General features: G+C 33.5%; 1 long non-coding RNA gene across 1 annotated transcript; it reads left to right on the forward strand.

Moving 5' to 3' along the window:
* Nucleotides 1-2,944: 2,944 nt before the first annotated feature.
* On the forward strand, nt 2,945-7,117 carry LOC138713552 (uncharacterized). Its single transcript, XR_011335909.1, has 3 exons — nt 2,945-3,254; nt 3,675-3,780; nt 4,887-7,117. It is a non-coding gene; the product is annotated as an uncharacterized lncRNA (long non-coding RNA).
* The last annotated feature ends 17,423 nt before the right edge of the window (nt 7,118-24,540 follow it).

The raw sequence follows: 24,540 nt of genomic DNA on the forward strand, positions 1-24,540 counted from the left end.
TGATGTAAATATTACACGTAACACAAATAAGAAACAAATTTAACATTCATATCTACATTTTTAGCCCTATTATTCTGAAGTTACATATGTAGGACTCATTGTAACAAGATATAACACTCAACTTTTCCTAACCGCTTTGTTGATTATATGGCGGGTTTAGACGGCATGAAATCGTGAACATGAATTAAACACTCTGTCATTCCGTGGTTACTTATTTCGTGATCTTATAACTTCTTCTTCTTCTTCTTCTTCTTCTTCTTCTTCTTCTTCTTCTTCAAGCTGTAGGCTTTAAGCCCGTTGCGGCTCCTTTATAACTTCTCCAACTTAAAATATTTACTTAATGTAAATTTGTAGAAAAACACTGTATGATACACATTCATAAAAGTTATCTTTTTGTAATAACTTTATCTTTCTCAGTATGCCTATTGGTCCGTAAAATGTATTAAGGTGATTCATGAGGCGTTACCGTCATTTAGGGAGCATATTCCCGAAGACATTTTGAGCAAGAAATATCATATAAACGTGGATTCTATTCTCAATATTTTCAGAGTTACACTAATTTGAAATTGTTAAAAAATATTTTTTTCTTTAGTTTTAATGCTAAAAGAATATTACAATTAGAGAATGAACTGTTCAGAAGTATAATTTCTTCAGTTGGTTAGTATTCTGAAGGTAAAAATATGTTGTTAATTCCACAGTTGCTTCGTACAATTTTTTTTTTTCAATTCTTAACTACAAAATTTCATTTTTCTTACGCATTTATCACAACAATTGTTATAAAACACGTCATTCTTGTAAATTCTTCAAGACTGTACATTAGGATGCAAAATTGAACTGTATAGAATCAGAAGTCGTGTGATCTGTAACAATTGTTGTGATAAGCGTGTAAGAATAATGCAATTTTTAGTTTAAAATTGGAAAAAAAATTGTGTAATTGTAAAGCAACAACACATGTTTAGCTTCATAATACTAGCCAATTAATGAAAGTATACTTCCGAATAGTTAATTTTCTATTTGTAACATTCTTTTACCCTTTAAACTAAAGAGGAAATGAATTTTTAGCAATTTCAAATTAGTGTAACTATGAAAATATTGGGAATAAGACACATATTTATGTGGCAGTTTTTGTTCAGAATATCTTCAGAAATAAGCTCCGTAAGTGGCGGTAACTCCTCATGAATTACCCTGTATACATATTTTTATGAATCAACAGGCCTACTGAGAAAGACGAGAATAATGATAAAGTTATTATAATAATGAGTATATAACAAAAGAGGAGTGCAAAGTGTATGCACAGTACCAACCGCCACTGTCACTAGTCGTTCGTAGCTCGGCCGGACCGTTCCGCGGTGGCCTTGGACTGGGTGAGTTTGACGCGCCTGCCGCCAGAGTTACACGTAAATGACCAGCAAGTCATGGGTACAGAACACTAACTACTCTACTAACATTAGACCTGTTACCAGGGGGGTGCAACTTGACATTGTTGGTCTACCGACATTGGTAAGCAATAAGTCCCCGTTCCTTCAGTAATTCCTCAATAGATGGCAAACAAATCAACCAATCGAATTCTGCGTCGATATTTTGCGTACCGGTATGTGTTTTCATTCCTATTTCAACATGGTTTGGGTAATATTACCACAGTCTACTATATACAGTCGCGAAGCTTGAGGTGTTTTTTTGCAAATCTCGTGATAAAGCGCTCCAAGCGGTTAGCAACTAGAAACAATAGACTGTCCATGGTCGACTTTGGACTGTGTCGTATTTCTATCGATTGCTAGCTCGTTGCGTATTTCACATTGATGCTTGTGAAATGTTCGTTATTGGTTGTAATGAAAATGTTAATGGCTAAAATATAATATTTGGAATAATAATATGGGACAAGGAGGAGACGTTTGTAGTGCTATAAATTGTAGCAACAGTAAGAGAAAGAGGCCAGAGTTATATTTTTTCCGATTTCCGAAAGATTCAGAAAGGTTCCTGGGTTTCCACAAGAATGCTGTGCAGAAACAAAACTGTTAATTTGAAGTTCTTTGTGACTGTTATAATACATTATAGCCTTAAATTTCACAATGAAATGTTTCAGTCTAACCGAAAGGACATTAGATACCCGCAGGGGCGTATTTTGCGGGCTACCGGGGCTACCGGCGGTAGCCCAAGGAAATTACAAAAGAAAAAGTTTATAATATAACATAATGTAATAATTTTGTATTATTAGTTTTACCATAGTAATTAAAATTAAAGTAATTGTTAGATATATTTTGTGTAATAATAGGGTCAGCGGTAGCCCAAACCCTTTAACCAGTATACGCCACTTTAACCAGTATACTTTGACCTGTATCATACAGGTCAAAGTTCTGTCACTTAGGCTGCTAAATTTCCAGAGAAATAAAGGTTAGGTCTACTTTTTTTTTCAGAGGATATATTTTTAATTGTAGCTATTAATTTTGTTATTATTTTTATGTGTTATTTTACTAAAGACGTAGAAAAAATTAAGTTTGTTTTAATGAACTTTACTGATCACGTTTTATTTTCAATTCTGGTGGGATTATTATTGCTTAGGCCTAATTTTTTCTTCAAAGGATATGTTTTTAATTATAGCTGTTAATTTTGTTGTTATTTTTATTTGTTGCTTTAACTAGAGACGTAGAAAAAGTCTGTTACAATAAAATGTATTGATCACGTTTTATTTCCAATTCTGGTGTGATTATTATTGCTTAACCTCATCCCATTTTGTTAACTACGCAAGCCTACACTACAAGTACCGGTACACGAAAGTTACTCCATTCATTCATATTTCCATTATTATTGTTGTAAAGAGAAATGCAAATTAATATTTATTGGTTTCAATTCAAAGTTAATTATCGCTATAATCTTGAACGAGTGAAGCTATTATAGTAAATTTCAGTTCGTTTTGTACAAACAAAAATTATATTAACTTATTTCTTGCAGGTATCTTCGAGTTTATGGTGGAATTTAATATACTTCATTAAAATAATAAATTAACTTTATGCATTTAATATTTCAATAATGGAAGGAAGGTGTTAATTTTTCCAAAAGAACACGACAACGAAAGTGTAACATATTTTGTCGTCTGCTAGGAGAGAGATCTGCGATGATGAGGCGATAGTAGCGATCCTAGTGGTGGGCAACTACCCCTGTTTGCATTTTTACTACATATTGACCTTCGCGACTGTATATAGTAGACTGTGATATTACTCAGAAGTTTTGTGCTACACGTGTTTTCTTCTATTGAGGTAAGATGATATTTACGTACTTATTTTGCAGTGGATATCTGAGAGTATAAATGAAACATAATGAGCACTTATTGTGTTGTTTATTTATGTATTCGTGTCTTTTGTTAACGTGTGTTACATGTGTTCACCTATGCTATTCTGAGAAGGAGGTGATATTTAGTACTTATTATTTTACAAATGGAGATTTATTTGCTGAAATTATAAATATAAGTGAATAATTATTGTGATGTAGTTTTAACACATTGTGATTGAAGTTATTGTGAGGTGACATGATTGATACGTTTCAAGCAAACAATGCAAGAATTAAACACATAATATGTTTAATTAACTTAATTGATTGATTAACATAATATGTATTTATTATTTAATTACTTATTAGGGATGTAAGAAAAATCACTGTAGTATTGTCTGTCATTCCAGCATGTCCCAGAAAACCTGGGTAAAAACTTGCTCTGTGCCTGGTTGTCTGGGGTCAAATAGAAGGGATTCGGACTTACCATTTTTCCACTTCCCGAAAAATGTTGAGGTTAGTAATATTGTTTACTTAATCTATATTCCTTTAAATTACTCTTGTATTTGTACCTACAGAGAGTAATACAGCAATGTTTTTTTTAGGCGAGTCCTTTTTTATATGCTAAAACCTAACCTAACATTTAAGCACGTGATTAGCTGTGCAATATTGCAGTAGCCAAACATGTTTTGTGATAATAACAATATCAATAGTAGTTGCCCAGATCAGCTACACCAAATAAAGTGCAATCTTCTATTGCTTCACAGGTTTCTGTGAGATTTATACAGTATAATGTAAAACACGTGGTTTTATTTTGCAGCCACAAATACTTTCAGCATAAAAATCGTTTAATGCTTACCTGTACGGTATATTCTAATGCATTGTTATAACCCGTCTCTCCACTTCTTACAAGTATAACACTAGAGAGTTTAAGAACGCAATACTAGAGAAATAGACAATTTCCCTAGTAACCTAATTAAGTCTGGCCTCTCACATGTTATGTTGGTAATAAATTAGTAACATTGTAACAAATACGGGAGGAGCTACAACAATACATAAGTATAAAGAGATGTCATAGGATTTTTATTTTGAAATTATTTGTGCGTGGAAACTAAAATCACATGTTTATGACTATATAAATCACACAGAATCCAGTGAAACAAGAGGAAACTGTGTCTCTTTTGGTGTAGCTTTTCAGGAAAAATACCATATTAAATATAAAAATGGATCAAAAGAAAAGTTTCTTATTTAGTACTGTCACTAGACAACCCTACTTGAAATGAAAGTATCTGAGAATGCGCAACAGTCTTTTTGCATTTGCATGTACAAACTTGGACTACTCCCGTTTCACAAATTGTTGTTGAAAACAAAGCCGGCATTGTCAAAAATGCCTAGAAATTCTACAAAGTAACTATCTAATTGCATATTTTGCTAGTTACATAATCATAGACCTAGAAAGAGACTCGATCTGTATGATATACGAGCTTAGAGTTTCGAACAGTATCATAAAATTCGTAGTTCTTAAATGTCCCAGAATATACAATAGACCCAAGGTTGTATGATACTAGGGTAGGCCTATTCTATTTACTGGTAATTCTAATTAATACTTCTACATTTTACAGGGCTGTACATTGGGCAGAAAGTATAGGTGAAACCTATACCGAACATACTGCTACGACACTGTTCAACAGAGTAGTATGCAGTCGTCACTTTTCAGAGACTGATTTTAAAACAAAAGAGAGAAAAGGTCTCAACTGGTCGGCAGTTCCAGCTTTGGATGGATCAATCACAAGCGCACATTCAGACTCACAATCGAATTACCCTTCATCCGCACAACTTTCTTATCCTTCATCCATTCTATCAACTATACGACTTTTACCAGAAAATGAACTTACCCAATTGTCTCCTCAAAAAGACCTCAAATTCCTACAACCCTCAAAAACCTATCAAATAAAGTCCACAGGCCTGTGTCCCTCCTCCTTTGCCAAAGAACACATTCCAGTCCCACCAACACCAGACATATATTACTGTCTTCATATAGCATGTCATTGTATCAGTTTGTTTTCTAGTGAAATTACAGAAGTAGCACATAAATAAACATTCTTCGACATAAATATCTCATTTCCTCACAATAAACATTGTACTTTGCTGAGAAAAATGTGTTAAAATGGTTGAACACTTGCATAGTATACGAATTTAAACAATTTTTACTTACAAATGGCTTTTAAGGAACCTACTGGTTCATTGCCGCCCTCACATAAGCCCGCCATCGGTCCCTATCCTGAGCAAAATTAATCCAGTCTCTATCATCATATCCCACCTCCCTCAAATCCATTTTAATATTATCCTCCCACCCACATCTTGGCCTCCGCAAAGATCTTTTTCCCTTTGGCCGCCCAACTAACACTATATGCATTTCTGGATTCGCTCATACGTACTACATGCCCTGCCCATCTCAAACGTCTGGATTTAATATTCCTACTTATGTCAGGTGAAGAACAGAATGCGTGCAGATCTGCGTTGTGTAACTTTCTCCATTTTCCTGTAACTTCATCCCTCTTAGCCCCAAATATTTTCCTAAGAACACAATTATTACATTGCTAAATATTCACCAAAATGATTCTAGAATTTCATATAGATTTGAACCTATTTCATGAGTGATAAAATTTGGAAACATTGGTAACAGTAATGTGTACTTATGTTGTGGTATGTTTCACCAAGGCCTTGGAAAATTTATCGGTTTAAAAGAATTTCTAACACCAAACTAGTAATGTAAATGTAATGAAGTGCCATTAATTAGAATCCATAAGATTTTGACTTCAATATTATGGTAGTTAGTGATAAAAAATGTTAGTTGTAGATTCCACATCATTTTGCTGCATGCTCATGACTGCTCTTAAACAGTGTGGAGAAATGTTGCAACTTGCTTTGTCTTTGATTTTGAACTATGGCTACCATATTAATAGTTTTCGTTGTTCTCTGTTATGACCAGTTGCATAAAGTATGGTTATGTGAGAGTAAATTAATTTGAATAGAGAGAGACGAAATTTGCTGCTTTAGGTTATGGCCCTTATTGGCTATTTTTAAATCCACCCTTGATTGGCATTTACTTACAGTATAACCTAACTTTAGAGTTTATGCTCTTGATGTTTAATGTTTCAGGGCTCTTGGAAGATAGGTCGATATACACATCTGCTTTTGTCACTGAGGTTGATACCCTGTTAGACAGTTTCAATGGTGTCACAATATATCCTCAACATGGTAAGGATCTGCGCTGTAGACTTAGCAGTACCAGCAAACATTTAGAATATTGGAAAAATGCTGCTCCTATGGTCAGAAACTGGGAATTGTGTCTGTAGCGAAAACTTCAAACAATATCTCGGTGAAATGTGAACATCCCAGTTGGAATACCAATGCAGAAAAAAATTATTGTGCGTTACTTTCCACTCTACAACGTATATATAATTGTAAGAAAATACCAATTTATACATAGGTAAATCAATTATCTAGCAATGTAATCCCTAATTGATTTGTGTAATCGACAATGTACTGTGTATTTCTGATATTAATAGAAGTATGTAAACGTAAAAGTATCACTACAGAGACTCACAGAGTGTGCCCTATTAGTGCATGAATAAAGTGGCTTTTAAAAGCCAGACGAATGCATAATAATAATAATAATAATAATAATAATAATAATAATAATAATAATAATAATAATAATAATCACTGAGAGTTGTTCCTTATTATTTTGATAATTTAGTAATAATACCTGTACAATATATTTTGTGTTCTTTGTGCTTCTTCCACATTCTTTTGTGTTACTTTACAAATAAATATTTCTGGAACAATATTGTGTCTATTGTATTCATTTGTAGACATATGCATGTCCATTTTTTGTCAGACCAGTAACTTATATTTTGTGGGAATATATATGTTTTAAAATAGGTGAAAATAAAATAATAATTAACTCTAAAGTTTTTAACTGGTACTGCTGGAACTTAAGGACATTCATACTAATAACAAGAGGTTCCTGTATACAGAAATTAAGTCGCTAGCTTAAAAAATGTAGTAGAAGGAAATTTAAATCCCTAAAAGTTCCCTTTCCATTCCTTCCCAAACTGAAATACCAAGCTGAGAACTATTGATTATTGTTACAGGCGGGTGGGCTGGGAAAGGAGATAAAGTTCTAATCAAAATGCAATATAAATAGTGCTGTACATTGTGATTTTTTTTTTCAAATGGACATCTGTCTTTTACAAGATATATATGCAATATTGTATATTATACAATTAAAAAAATAAAATTTGCATTCAAACATTTTCACCAAAAGTGAAGTGTTTTAAAAGAAATAATTCATTCTGTACGAGTAAATAGAATGGTTTGGTATAGTAGTGATCGTAGTTACCGACACAGCAGTAGAGGTGGGTGGTAAAATGCTGGTACAGTTTTTGTTTACAAAAGACTACAGATGGCTCTACGGTCGTCCTGACAGCTTATGTTGGCGTCGTTTTAGCATTGAGCTGCATATCTTTCTGTTATTTGTCTATGCATTAGACTTACCCAAAGACGTTATAGGGACTTACCTGCATCACAACAGATGTTGAAAGTGATGACCTTCAACTCGAACACATTCCCTAAATCTCCGAAAAAAATTCTGGTTCACTCGCGAAAGTTCATGTTGACTGATTGCCTGTATTTCTCTCGTGATGTTGTCCTTCAATTCTTGTAACGTGTGCGGATTTGATGCATAGACTTTATTCTTTAACATTCTCCACAAATAAAAATCGCATGGAGATAGGACAGAGAACGACTAATTATTCTGTCACCAAACACACTTCGCAATTCATGCGTAGAATTCGCAACGGTGTGCGCGTAGCTGAATCCTGCTGAAACCAGCCACTCAATCGTTCATTTCTTGTTAGTTGCGGAAAAAAATTATTTAAAATTGAAGTTACATAGACGTGTGAATCAACTGTTGTGCCGAAAAATATGGGACCGATAATTCTACTCGCACTCACTGCACACCAAACCCCAACCTTTGCAGCGTGGTGAGGAACTTCATGAATAATATGGGGATTTTCGGTAGCCCAATATCTATTGTTCTGAGTAGAAACGTGACCGTGAAGATGAAACCACGCTTCATCAGTGAAGAACGTTAAAAGTGGGTCCACGTCGCCATTATAAACGGACTGCAAAAATCAATTGAAATAATTGCAGCAGCAGTGCTGACATCCTCTCCTTCGTAGTTTCATTTGCACATTGTTCACTTTATTTCGTTTTCTTTCATCTTAGTTTCTATCGCCATTGTACGCGCAATGACTAGTCATGTGCCACTGCATTGAATAAAAAATAATAATTAACCTTACTTAGAGGATCTTGTGGTTGTAAAGCATGAACTACAGTTACCCTGTACGACTTAAGTTTCAGAACTTTCGTTGCCACAAAAGCTGACGTCTTGGAAATTTTAACCTCTTGTGCTAAACGTCATAGTGATTTGCCGGGTGAGTGCTCTAACTGGTCCCCTATTTCATTAAGCTTCTCTTCTGTTAATACACCATAATCTGAACACACGCTCTCGTCATGAAACAATACTAACAATACCATCCCATCGCACCTCCTCATACTCATCTTCTTTCACAATAGCCCTGCCAAGACTCTGGAATTCGCTACCTGCTAGCATCAGGGACTGTCGAAATAAAATTGAATTCAAACGAAAACTTACTAGGCACTTGGTCAGTAATTGATTACTTGTAAATAGTTTCTTTAATCTATCATAAAATATTTCAATATTCAGTAATTTCATCACTATACAATTTTGTTATTCTAGATTTAATTTGTAATTCAGTAAATATAAAATATTCTTTGTTTCTCTAAGATAAATTATCTAGCTTTAATTATTCAGGTAATCTTTTCGTACTTTGATTTTATTGTAATTGTAAATTTAATACTAACTGTAATATTATTTGTAATTGTAATTGTAAATTTAATACTAATTGTAATTTTATTGTTGATATTGTAGTTGGAATCTCCTGGTAGAAGGGCAGAGAAGGCCTGACGGCCTTATCTCTACCAGGTTAAATAAATAAATACTACTAAATAAATACTAAATACTACACGGCGTTGTTGAACACGTTTCTTGTTCGAAAAAGAACCTATACGTCTGATTTCATTGACAAGATCATGAATAGTTGACCTGCTAGGAATTCGAACATCTGCAAACCGATGTTCAAATTCTCTTCGACACCTTCTTGCAGAAGAGTGTTTCACATAAGCATCATAGAGAAAAACACGTTGTTCTGAAGTATACTCAACCATTATTAATATACACTTTATCACTATGAGACAACACAATTTTATTTACAACACGCGCACAGACTTCTTTCCCTTACGATAGATACAACTCGACTGACTGGCGCGTCAGCGGTAGCTGCAGCGCTACTCTGGCAGTAGGAGCGCCAATCTTCACGCAGTCCAAGACCGCCGTGGAACGGTCCGGCCGAGCTACGAACGCACTGTACAATAGCTCTGTTTACGTTGAGTCAATGCAAGAGACATGAAGCAGTCAGAATATTAGTAACCACCCCCTCCGTATTCGTTCGTGCACGAGTTTGACAAGCATGGGATATACAACACATAAGTTGCCAATAGTACGACATCAGTGACCACAATATCTGTAGTCTATGGAATTACCCATACTATTCTTGGGATCAGACGCAAAGAAAACACACAAAAGAAACTATAACTTTCCGAATTCATCGTAAGTAATTAAGAAAGTCAATACACGAGTCCAAAACTGAACTCGATGATTTTATTTGAAAATTTCTAATATTTCCATAGATTATGTTGAATGTGTTATATTTCTTTCGCTTAACTCATGAATTAATAGTTTATGATGGCTGTATCACAGAGGTATTGTACTTTTCAGCACAACTTCAAAGGTTTTCTCTAAGATCTTATACAAAAAGTTACTTCCACACGCTGAGAAAGTCATAGGAAGTTATCAAACAGGCTTTCGGAAAGGCAAATCGACAATAGACCAAACATTTATTTTAAGGCAAATATTGGAGAGAACTACTGAACATAATATTGAGAACCATAATCTATTAATTGATTTTAGTACAGCCTATGACACCATCAATACAGCAGGTCTCTATGAAGTAATGGGGGAATTTAAAATCCCACATAAACTTATTTATTTAGTTCAAGCTGCAATGAAGAATAGCCAGTGTCATATCAAAATTCAGAACGAATCACTGAACTCCTGGAGACCAAGAATGGACTTAGGCAAGGAGACCCCTAAGCGTGTCTATTGTTTAATCTCGTCCTGGAGAAAGTTGTTCGAGATGCTGATATATCCAAGCTCGTGGGCATATCTTAATATATAAAAGTGAATGTGGGTATGAATGTATGTATGTATGTATGTATGTATGTATGTTATCTATATAAATCTACACGCTTAGACCGATATGTGCCAAAGTTGGCACATTTAACCTTCATAACCGGAAGAAAAACATAGGCTACATTAAAATTGTGCAAATGGGAGTTACATTAATTAAAAAATGAAAAATGGAAATAAATACGATCAAACATTCATGCATAATACTAAAATGCATTCTTCTATAGTCAATTGTTTTTTATTGTTTTCTGTTGTATTCAACATCGACTTTCACGAGGCCATGGAAATAATAACACGAAATTAAATAACAGTGTTGATACATCATGAAGGCCAAAATCTATAAATTCAAACAGTACCGGTACGTATCTTTACACAGTCCAGGGCCATATTATGAATTTCTCGATACTCTTGTAGATACTAAGCAGGCTCTGTTTTATAACTGAATTCTTTGGAACCAAAAGGATTGCTACCACATAATTTAATACCGTACGTACTTAATATTGAATCACCAATTGTACTATTGCGAAATACTGACCCACCAAAATTACGCAATAGAACAGGAATTGGTGTGAAAAAAAAACTCATGAAAACCTAATAGAAGTGACAATATTAACTGGAAAAACGAAAGAAGAAGATGTTTTCATTCCACGCATTCCTATGATACCCACTAATGCCTTTCGATTTTAAGCAACTGCAATTTCAGTGCGGCTAGCATTTATAATGGCCATTTGTTAAAATGAAGCTCAAGGACCGTCAATCAAAGTTGCAGACATTAACTTAAAAACTATGTGTTTTTTCACATTCTCAACTATATTTTATACAAAGGAGTGGAGGAAAAAAAGATTTTACATATATCAAAAAGCAATTCAGTGATACTTTTGTCATGTTTCTAATGTAGTATGTGAATGTACGTAATCCGACTGAAAATAACACTGTATAATTCTAAAATATACGTCTCTCAAAATATTGTTGTTCATGTCCGAAAATGTGTTACTGCGAAATTCTATCTCTATAATCACGTTGCCAATGTAGTATGTTATGAGTTGTGGAAATAACGATCTCTTAATTTCTAAAATACTAGTATACATCTCTCAGAACATTAGTCTTTATGTTAAAAATGACTTACTGCGAGCTTTCACACACAGTAGTGAGTAGATGCTAGTTAGTTTTGGCGGTTTCTGTTTGTGTTTTAGTGTTTTTTGTGCCGTTTTGCGTAAAGATGGATGAAGTTAATGTTTCCGAAACTTTTGATCAGGAATATATTCCTGTAGAAGATTAGGAAATGAAACATCGGTATCAGAAGACGAAGTTATAGACCAACAAACAAATTCAGATCAGTTGATGTCGCGTCTTTTCGACAGTGGTTTGAATAGAAGACATCTGGCACCATTAAATTTCTTCTACACCTCCGAGGTCCCCATTCAATGAAATTTTAACATTGTTTCTGATAACGATAATTCTCAATTTTTTAAATTATTCTTTAATAATGACCTCATCAACATTATATTCGAGGAGACGATTCGGCATGCTAATAAGTGTTCACAGAATGCTGAAAATAATTCGTGGCTGCCTACTACAAACTCTGAAATACGTGTAATTTTGGGCATAGTGTTACTACAGAACATTATTCACAAACCTGAAGAACAGATGTACTGGTACAAATATTCAATGACTGCTACACCATTCTTCCCAAAACGCTCTCATATAGGAGAGCAGATACTACTGTCCGGAATGCAATGTGCCACTGTGCGTAATACCCTGCTTTCGAGTCTATCACACGACAAGCAACATTTAACGCCTTGATAACAGCACTGGTATTGTACCTCATAAATTAATCCATAAAAAAAATAAGTTGGTAAATAGTTCAGGAGAAAATCAAAGTGGGACAACTACCAGAGCTGGAATCAAGGTGCACGAGATAACTCGGGATAATAATTCAGGTATGAATGTATGTATATTTCATAGTGATTTTTTAGGTATGTAAGAAAATTAGTGGTGTACAGTGATTCTGCAATATTAAATGACCTCTCTATGAAAATAAAAAAATATGATACTTTTTTCACAAAACTGGTAAAATATATAGTAAGGGAAGAGGTTAATGACAATAACATATTATACAATACCATATGTATACCATTTCATAGTATTAAAATATTTACACTACCAATATGTGGAATGTCAAGAATTCATCTTCAGAATAGAAAGTGTGAGATATTAAGTACGGTAATTGTTAGTTCTACTTTAAATAATGCAGGATTTTGATTATGACTCAATGTCTTGAAGACTACTGAAAATTTTTATTGTCATGCAAGGTACTCCCTTTGATAGCATGATAAGTTTGATGATGGCGTTTGAAAATCATTCTGTCTGCAGGTAGTCATATAAGTATGGCTAAATTAGTTGGAAAATTTATTTTTTACATTAGAGGAAATTTATTGAAGAGTATAATGTGCTGATTTGTTAAAGTCAGAATCTCTAATTAAAAAGAATGGTCTACACGATTCTATAGCCTTTGCTGCAACTATTATTCTAATTTCTCTTTTTGTAATAATATATTTTTACTATCCCCAAAATATTATTTCGTAGAACATAATGAAATGAATATAGGCAAATATATTGTCTTTAAGATACTCCTATTTACGAATTGTTGTAACGACCTAATTGCGAAGCACGCTGAGCTACGTTTGGGGGTTATTTCATTAATATGATGGTTGCAGTTTAATGTAGACCTATTATTAATATGTAAACCAATAAATTTGGTTGTTGATGTTTCTAGTAGAGGTATATTGTTGATAGTTGTATCTCATGTTTCAGAGATTAAATTTGAAGAGGTTTTAAATTGAATTATGTTAGTTTTATTAATGTTTAAAGCTAGTTTATCGGTTGTAAAGCAGTCATAAATTTTAAGGAAAAGTGTTTCTGTTTTATATTTGAATGTGGCAAAGTTGCTGTCTGTAATTATGATACTTGTGCCACCTGTAAATAGTCTAGGATAATCTGTTCCTTTTATTAAGAGGCCAAGATCATTTATAAAAATTAGAAAAAGGAGATGCCATAATAGATCTTTGCGTGAACCCTGTATGAACATTTCCCCATGTTGAAGTAGGTTTAAAGGTGTCACTGAATGCGTTGATTTCAACTTTTGTTTTCTGATATGGAGATATGATTCAAATCACTGTTATGCTATGCCTTTAATAACATAGTACGGTATTCTAATTTTTAAAGTACAATTTTATGGTTAATACAATCGAAAGCTTTGGAGAGATCACAAAATAACCCTCCTACTTGTAATTTCCTATTAATTGCTTCCAGAATTTTATCAGTTAAATTAAACGAAGCTTGCTCACTTAATGCATTCTTTCTGAATCCAAATTATTGTTCTGAAATGAGAATGTTATAGCATTCAAGATGTTGATATACTCTTTTAAAACAGAGTGAACAATAAATATGGAATATTGCTAATAACTTCTTAAATTTTACAAAAATGTTTTATACAAAAAGGTGTTGGAGATAAACCATACAATATGATACCATTGTTCGAAAAAAGTTAGATATTCAGACATAAATGGTGTGACAGTAAAGTTAATTTTTTTTAATGATACTCTATATTAAAATTTACATATTCCGATTCTCCACTAAATGTTATGTTTGAATGCATACAAATTTTACCCACCGAGTTAGTTCTGTGGTAGCAAGTTCTATATCCAGACTAGCCGGTCTGGGTTCGATTCCCGGCGGGGTCAGAAATTTTCATGTAAATAATGATAATGATTCGTCCATCGGCTGGGGACGTTAAGCCTGGCGGCCCTCTTGGTGCTACTCGGCAGAGTAGCCTACGTGCCGGCACCGGGTTTCCCCTTCTTCCTTCCTCACCATCATCATCCTCACCCATTCCCTACACTACACTTACACATACACTCACCCTAGTAGCCTACACGAGTAATAAAATATCTAATATAAACAATAGAACTCTTGATCTCATAATAAGCAATATAGAATATTTAGAGGTTGAAGAAGAAATTCCGTCTTTAGTACAGATAGATATTAACCACCCTGCATTGTCTGTAACATTTAAATTATTTAAATTAGTAACTCTGTCAGTCAGTCAATCTGGACAATATAATTTTCATAAAGCTGACTTTGAGAAATTATATCGACTTATACAACAATGTGACTGGACAAGTATTTATCTTTGTGAGGATGTTGATCTTGCTGTTCATATATTCTATACTAAAATGTATTTTATTATAGATCAATGTGTTCCTAGAACTAAACCATACAAAAATAAGTATTCCTTATGGTTTAATAATAATGTAATAAACAATTTAAAACTTAAAGAAAAGTTTAGAAAGAAAAAACATATTTCAGAATATTACTTACTGATGTATCAATTTTATCGGAGTCTCACGAAAAATGAAATGAAAAAAGCTTATGATCAATATGTCAATAAAATAGACAGTACAATTTTGTTTGATTCTAATAGTTTCTGGAATTTTGTTAAAAATAAAAGGAAAAACACAAATTATTTGCGTTGCATGGAATATAATGGAAAAAAATTGTCATTGTTGAATGACATATGTGAAGGTTTTGTCAGCTATTTTCAATCTGTTTATTCTTCAACTGAACCCACTTATAATGTGGACCCTGTGTGTGATGTATCAACTGATATAGTCAATGATTGTAATCTCTTAAACATAATGTATTTTACACATGAAGATGTAAAATGTGCTATAAGACAATTACGTCCCAAAAAATCTGCAGGACCAGACTCTATACCACCTTATGTATTTAAAGCTTGTGCAGATAATTTAGTATCACCACTAACTAGTATATTCAATCTCATTATAAAACACAGCTGTTTCCCTAAAGAATGGAAATGTACAAAAATTACTCCAATATTCAAGTCTGGTAAAATTAACGAAATTCAAAATTATAGACCTATTGCAGTTTTATCGACATCAGCTAAAATATTTTAATCATTAATATATAAACAAATTTATACTTACGTAGCAAAATCAATTTCACATGATCAACATGGGTTTATGATTGGAAGATCAACTGTTACTGTACAAATTTACTACATTTCACTCAATTTGTTTCCTCCCAACTAGATAATAAATTACAAGTTGATGTTATTTATACAGATTTTCAGAAAGCATTTGATAAGGTTGACCATGATATTCTTTTATTGCAATTGAAACAATATGGATTTTCCCTCTCATTGCTATCGTTAATTAAATCATACTTGAAAGGAAGAGTACAAGTTGTGAACTTTCATGGACATACTTCTAAGCCTTTTACGGTAAATTCTGGTGTGCCTCAAGGTTCCAATCTTGGTCCATTATTGTTTTTATTGTTTGTTAATGATATTGTGAATTGTGTACAACATTCTAAAATTTTATTATTTGCGGATGATATTAAATTGTATAAAGAAATCAAAACTATATCAGATTGTAAGCTACTTCAAACAGATATTACAAACTTACATATATGGAGTATTAATAATAAATTGTTATTTAATATAAATAAGTGTATACATATGACCTTTTCTAGATTGAAAAATACAATTAAATTTTCATATAAAATAGAGGCAAAAGTTTTACCAGCAGAAAATGAACATAAAGATTTAGGTATATTATTTAGCAGCAATTTTACATTTTATAGTCATATTAATAATATTATAAATTTGTCCTATAAAAGTTTAGGTTTTGTTATGAGAAATTCTTGTAAATTCAAAGTGAAAACTATAATAATTTTGTATAATTCCATTGTTCGATCTAAATTAGAATATGCTGCTGTTATCTGGAACCCAGTTACTAACAAATATATTCTGTTACCGGTACTAGAAAAAATTCAAAATAAATTTCTAAAATGGTTATATTACAGACTTTATAATGATTATCCTACCTATGAGAGTTATGCTACAATGCTTCAACATTTCCATTTTACTAGTTTGCAAATTCGACGAAATTGTCAATCTTTAAACTTTCTTTATAAAATTATTAACAATAAGTTGGACTGTGTTGGTTTATTTTATTATATAACATTATATGCACCTAAACTTAAAACGAAATTTCGAAATTTGTTTTACATACCAAGGACAAATACTGAATCCCACAAAAATTCCCCAGTTTTCCAAATGTTACAGTTATACAATAAATTACATCCTCATCCGAATGTTGATATTTTCAATATGAATTTCTCTAGATACAGAATTATTTGTTATCATATTTTACAGAATATTGTTGTTAGTTAATCTGAAGCTACTTTCACACCTTATTTCAATTTCTCTTTGTTTCTTTCCCTTTTTCTATTATGTTTCAGTTTTTCATAAGTGTATGTTTCCTTTTCCTTGTTTATGTTTTATCAATTAATTTGTTAGTCGTGAACATTGTAATTGGGCTTTGCCTGTTATGTTCATCAACAAATGAATAAATAAATAAATAAATATATAATTCTTCATAGATACACATCATGCATAATGTGGCCCGCCGAAGTGGTGTGCAATTTGAAAGTGGGCCACAGTCCTGCCATCTATGTGCAGTATGCAGAACCCGAATCACCCAAGTGAAGTGAGTAAGCATTAGATACACAGATAATATTAAAATGGATTTGACGGAGGTGGGATATGATGGTAGAGACTGGATTAATCTTGCTCTGGATAGGGAAAAATGGTGGGCTTATGTGAAAGCGGTAATGAACCTCCGGGTTCCTTAAAAGCCAGTAAGTAAATAATGTTCCTAGTTGTTTTGATTTTATTAGTCAAGTTTAGAATAAATTGTTAAAGTAAAGTTATTTGGCTTTTAAGATTACTTTGTGTTTCATTTAACTGATAAAATTCTGGAAGCAATTAATAAAAAATTACAAGTAGGAGGGGTATTCTGTGATCTCTCCAAAGCCTTCGTTTCTATTAATCATAAAATTGTACTACAGAAATTAGACCTATAAATTTGCGGTCATTACTATTTCTACTTTAAATATATTGAGTCCTCTTTGTTTTGCATGAGATTCTTATGTCTTGTGTAATCCAATTTTTTTAGATGTTTGAGAATTTTTGTGTTTTATAAGAAAACTTAGTTCAAATATATTTAAGAATGTATTATGAAACGCATTGAATTTACTATTCATATCTTCATTGATATATACTGATTTCCAGGTTTCTTTTTTAATTTAGCTTCAAAGTCCTTTAAAGATTCTTCATTTATGACTCTTAACCTAATTTTAGTCTTGTGTTGATTCAGCAATGTTATTGCATATTATTGTACGGTTGCCAAAAATCGCATCGTCACTGCCACTCTTTCTTGAACTGAATGTGGTATCCTTTGCAACATTAGGCACCAGCAAATATTTAAAGTCTGTAGGTGACATTATGAGAAATATAATTATTTTAGTATATCTATAAATTATATGAATGTAATTGAACTCAAACGTAGTGATGGAACTTTCATTAGGAAAAAGGAACAAACATGGGTCTCTTTAACCCAATATTTTCAATCGCCATTTGGATGTGAAAACGCAAACTATGAAACAAATCAATGTTATGAAAATATTAAAAGAAATGCTAAGACGGGTCATGCACAAGATACAGTGGAACATTTGAAAACTGACGGTGTTACTTTCACACTCAAAGTTGATATTTGTACGAAGATTCTCTCAATTATCCAGGATCAAATAGAACCAATAGAAAACGAAAATAATTGTGATGCTGAATAAGCGTTAACATTATTTTCATATCTTATATATCTAACATATCTTCACACATTATTAGTCATAATTACATGTGAACTCTTAAATCAGTGAAATAAAGAAATATCGTTTTGAAAATCTGCAATTATATCTGAGTATTAATACGAAATAATAATCAAAGAAATGCTTACGTTAATAAACACATATCTTCTCTTTACTGTGGATGCAGTGCTAATATTAATATGAATAATTTTAGTATTTATGAACGTATCTATTCTGAATAACTAAAAATGCTGAAGTAGTGATTGCAGCTAATTGTTTTCACTGCAAATATATCTCGATATAATAATGCGGCGTGTAACATATGTTCTCTGGCAGCCATGATTCACGCTGTAACAGGACGTTAAGGATTTAACTGAGGGAGTATGCTATGTTAATTTAACAGTGGGTTTAACATGATGATAGCAGTAACAACAGGTGATGAAACATCGCTTCCGTTAAGTTTACTGTTAAACTGCCTTAACGTAATGTTAAATATTTAACAAGGGTTGGTGCAACCGGGCCGTAGTGTTGCGGACTTCGGCGCGGGTTAAAAAAGTTCATCCCGCAACGTAATAGCGCAACAACCGTGAGTAACATTACCCTGGCGCGGGTCGTGGTTGCGCTACGGGTTTCGGCGCGCATATCTGTACGAGACTTTACACGCCGATGTTGCGAAGTATCGTTCGCTGTCCAGATAGGAACGCAGCGCGGTTGCGCTACGATGTTCTGTTGCAAGTCTGGACGCACCTTTACATGACGTGTCTGAATCTCATATTTGAACTTTGAGTTCCATGAACAGTTTATGACATGGAAATCGGCAATTTCTAGGGATCAATTACAAACAAAATGCGAAGTAATTTATATGTATCTGTTTAGATAACATCTCTTGTAAAACGTGGGGAGAGTTCACTTAATGCAATTTCGCTGTGGTCACCAACTCCAGATCCTCCCTGGTCGCCTCGCTATCTGATGTTGGATGTTGCACGCAATTTTGTGCTTGCAGCGTCCCTCAACATCTGCCGGCAAAAACAAACGCTACTGTATTTATTACTATGTAAATTCATACTTCTAAGTAAATGTAGCAAGTCATTAAGGTAGGTCTATCCAAGAAAACTCATTCCTACCGTATACTCATTCGCTGGGCTCTCTAGGATGAGGGGCAAGAAGGAAGTTAAGTATTTAATTACCCATGATGCTACAGACGATATTAACATAACGCTGCTTCGGATCCAGGTTGTACGTTTGAACCCAGGATCAAGTTTTTTCTTTGTAAAAACCGCTTTCGTGGTTCACGGGTAAGCTCGTGGGACTGTTGTTTAAGGGGAGATGGTTGTTACGGTATAGAAAAAAGTTGAAAAATAATTGCCTGAAATCAGATTGTAATAGATTTGACCCTAATGTTCGTAGTTTTTAAATTTTTTTTTTTTTTTTTTTGTGCGGAATAAAATAACTTTGTGATATTGAATTAATCTGGAATTGTTGTTATCTACTACATTGTTTGCTAGAAATTAATGTTGTTTTTTTTTTTTCCGAAAGTTACATTTTTCATTCAATGGTAGGAGGCTACACTCTTTTAGAAATTATTTATCTTAGTGTTACGAAATTTTCTGAGAATGTTGAACTTGAATTGAATTGAACTGAATTGAATTGAATTGAATTGAAAGAGAAGGGAAATGGAAGGAGAAATGTAAAAGGTTCGCGAAAACGCGTCCTTGCAAAAGGAGTTCGGGGCTTAGAAATACTGAATATGTGAGCTCCAAGCCTGTTGGCCACTTGTCTCACTCCGGGTTTTCTTGCTCCACTGAAAGAGCTTTAGAAATTTTTGAAGGAGAAAGCTGAAAATGGACGCAACCTCTTAGTACCATATACGGTGGGAGAGGGGAATGAGCTCAAAAAGCTGACTGTAGGATGGAGAAAGAAATGCCGGAAGGCGCAAGTCTGCACATTCAAAGATACTTTGTCCTTCCGCAGTACAAGTGGAGTGAACTGAAGTTAAACTTTAAAATTTTGCAAACCACAACACACATTTCAATACTTTTCTTCTAGTAAAATTGCGCTTTGTTTATTCAGTCGTGGAATGTAAGAAACTGACATTTTTAGTTCGGTTATTTAACGACGCTGTATTAATTACTACTTTATTTAGCGTCGATGACTGGTGATAGCGAGATGGTATTTGGCGAGATGAGACCGAGGATTCGCCATAGATTACCTGACATTCGCCTTGCGGTTGGAAAAAATCTTGAAAAAAAAACAGTCAGATAATAAGCCCAAGCGGAAATCGAACCCGAGCCCGAGCACAACTCCAGATCGGCAGATAAGCGCATCAGCCGATTTTTTTTGTACGAACATATTCCTTGAGTACTTAGGAATTTGATAGTAAGCGGTTTTTTGCCTCTACGTCTTCTAAGACCTCCAGGAGCGATTTTATAAGGCTTGCTCCATAAGTTAGATTGTATCTCTTTTCAAAAACTTGCCTTTTTCTAGAAACTTTATTTCTGATGTTCAAAATGTTCCATGCGCATACAGTTTTAACTACAGTAAGATCTAACGTTGAGACATTTTAAGAATGTTGAAAATTGAGAGCTAAAAATCTATCATGTAAATAAAACAAAATATATAAATGTGCTCAAACTAAAATGAATATAATTAATTTCTCAAAGTTAAGATATTTACCGTAAATCTGAGCCCATATGACAAAAATAAGAGTGTTTGGACCATTTTGATTAGCCTATACTTATCACTAATTTCCATGCTCAGGACGAGAGTCGAACTCGGGATTTCATGATTTGTAGTCAGGAATGCTGATTTTATACTGCGAAGACCTTACAGGATCTGCTTAATATTTCGTCACTGATAGATAACATTGCCTGTTGCTTATGAAATTAGCAAAGACTTGGTATACGTAAGGATGCACTATATTCTACGAATAGTTACCGGCGTAGTTCAGTCAGCAGAGGCGCTTGATTTATTATCCGAAGCTGCATTCGGGCGTGAGTTCGATTTCCGATTGGTTCGACCAATTATGTTTACGTCAATAATGACATATTTTCGTGATTTCACATTGTCAAGTTGTGTCAATGAACATACGTGGAAACATGAAAAATAGCTTCATCACCAGAGCTAAGAAGTTCGTACCAAAGCTGTAGATTTCAGTTGAGTACAGCGAGGAGTACAGATATCACCCGTGCCTCGCCCTGCTGCCTCCCGGTACTGATGATACACAGTATGTCACAAACAACGCATAGTGGCGTACTGTAGAGTCGTGAATAGTTTGAAGATTATTGTTAATTTATATGAATATTTTAGGTTCTGAACAAAGTGAACTATTCTGTTATTATTGCATTATTTAAGTAATGTGAATATTATGCATGATTCCAAAAAAGTAAGCTCATCTGTTATTAAATAATTATGCAAGCAGGAGTGTGTAACATGTTTATTTTTTCTAATATTATTCTTCGTTAAATGTTGACGCCTCGTGCTGCTATGCATTCAGTTGCTTTACAGTCCAAGTTCAACATCGGAATTACGATACGAACTTCCTAGCTGCCATTACAATAGGAACAAAACATTTTCTTGAAAACTATTATGGATTTAATATTATGTGTAGGGTGGCCAGATTCACTTCGATAGAAAGAGGACACAAAGCTTCATAAAGGAGAACATTGTTCGAAAAAAAAAAAAAGAGGACAAAATATGTACTTAGATATAGGTTTAGAACTATATTATACTATAAATTACATCAATATCTACTTTATTACAAACTATTTACAGTACAGATTTAGGCTTGTATCATACTTAAAAGTATGTTAATATTACAAAAATAATTATGATAAAACTTGATAATAATGTTTTTACACTTTTACAGTTAGCTACATATGAAAGTGAAGGAAACTATAATTATTAAAGAGGACAGAAAATATCTACCCTATTTAGATTTAGGCTTAGGCCTATATTATACTTAAAATTATTTCAATGTGTATTTTATTACAGTATACTTATGATAAAACTTAATAATATAAAATGATTTTACAGTTAACTGCTCGTACATATGAAAGGCAGGGGAACTATAATTAGGGCCTACTATCAAAATACATAAAAAGGCCATACAGAATGAGAATTTAATATTATTTTGTATGCAAAGAGAGTTATGATCGTTGGCAAAGAGTATATTCTGTCTATTCTGTCGATACTGCTGCCATCTACAGGAAAATTTCTTGAAAGAGGCGTCAAATCAGATAATTTCAAAAATCAGACATTCAAGTTATACTAAAAGGAGGATATTTCTTGATTTTTTTAAAATCTGTCCCGACACCGGACAAAGGCCTAAAAAGGAGGGTATGTCCGGACAAAAGAGGACGTCTGGTCACCCTAATTATGTGCCACATATGAGATACACTATTAGATACACAAAGTAGTTGTTCATCTGATGATAGTAATAAATATTGTATCATATTTCAGATTTGCTCCAGTAACGTCTTATGACATAGAACGAATATTTTCAGAGTACAAAAAAATTTTTTTTTCCTTAATTTGTTACAATGAGGCTTGAATCATAATTGTACACTTTGTATATTATTTTTATATGTATGGATAAATTAATTTAGATTGGGATTTACGAACTTTATAATTTCAAATTATTGTTTTTTTTATTATTTTCTTGTTCTAAGCCTATGAACGATTGGATCACATTTTGGTTACCACCCGACTGTACATGTTAGTCCAGCGATATCAAGATCAAGAGCACGTAGACGGTTCTGCGTGCGATCAAGTGTTCCCTGGTTGCAATGAATCTATTCTGCAGGCAGCAGCAGAGAATAAGAAGGGGTGAACAAAGTGAACTCTATTGGTCTGTCACTGCAAGATAAATTAAACTAATTAAACTGTTTTTAAATAATAGATAACGTGTTACATTCATACAAGACAACAAGAAATCAGAACATGATTTGTAGAGTGTACCTCTCTAATGAATGCAGTGAACTATAAAATTGTGGGCTGCAATAAATAATAAACATAACTTCTCCTTAACTTATATAGTTTCAGATAATAGCTAGAATATATTAATTTTTATATAATTATGTAATAATCCAAATAGTATAAAAGCACTGTTTTCCTGTTTTAAACTTATCAATACAAAAGTGAAAGAAATTACAGGACATTGTGCATACAGAAAAATAAAATAATAGGATTGCAACAAATAATAAACATAGTAGGTCTATATATTTTTATCTTAGAGGTTTTAGATACCATGTATTATGGGTCCCTGTCACCACGGCATGGCGCGTCCTCAGGTTGCGGATAGAGGAGACGGCCTCCAGATATGGAGGGTAGCTGCGAATATATTGAATAAGCAGTCGCAGACAGCCGATAAGGAGTGATCCTCCAGCTTGGGGTTGGGCGAAGGGCTAACAACCCATCACCGTAAAAACAGCTTGTTACGAAACCTTACAATAATGTTGTTATTCGGTTGAGAAGTTTTTGTCATCTAGTCTGCTGTCAAAAAATCTGAAAGTTAGAATTTATAAAACAGTTATATTACCTATTGTTCTGAATGGTTGTGAAACTTGGACTCCCACTTTGAGAGAGGAACAGAGATTAAGGGTATTTGAGAATAAGGTTCTTAGGAAAATATTTGGGGCTGAAAGGAATGAAGTTACAAGAGAATGGAGAAAGTTACACAACGCAGAACTGCATGCATTGTATTCTTCACCTGACATAATTAGGAACATTAAATCCAGACGTTTGAGATGGACAGGGCATGTAGCACGTATAGGCGAATCCAGAAATGCATATAGAGTGTTAGTTGGGAGGCCGGAGGGAAAAAGACCTTTCGGGAGGCCGAGACGTAGATGGGGGATAATATTGAAATGGATTTGAGGGAGGTGGGATATGATGACAGAGACTGGATTAATCTTGCACAGGATAGGGACCGATGGCGGGCTTATGTGAAGGCGGCAATGAACCTACGGGTTCCCTAAAAGCCGTTTGTAAGTAAGTAAGAGGTTTTAGATAATGAGGCCTATCTAACTAATTGGTATGTAACTGTTACACACTTAATAATGTACTCATTATATGAACAGCACATTTCTAGAAAAAAATTTAAATTCCTGACTTCTCGTCTAATACAGAAGTATTTTGCTTGTTTTTGCCGA

Source organism: Periplaneta americana, chromosome 14 (genome assembly GCF_040183065.1).
Source record: "Periplaneta americana isolate PAMFEO1 chromosome 14, P.americana_PAMFEO1_priV1, whole genome shotgun sequence".
Taxonomy (NCBI): Eukaryota; Metazoa; Arthropoda; class Insecta; order Blattodea; family Blattidae; genus Periplaneta; species Periplaneta americana.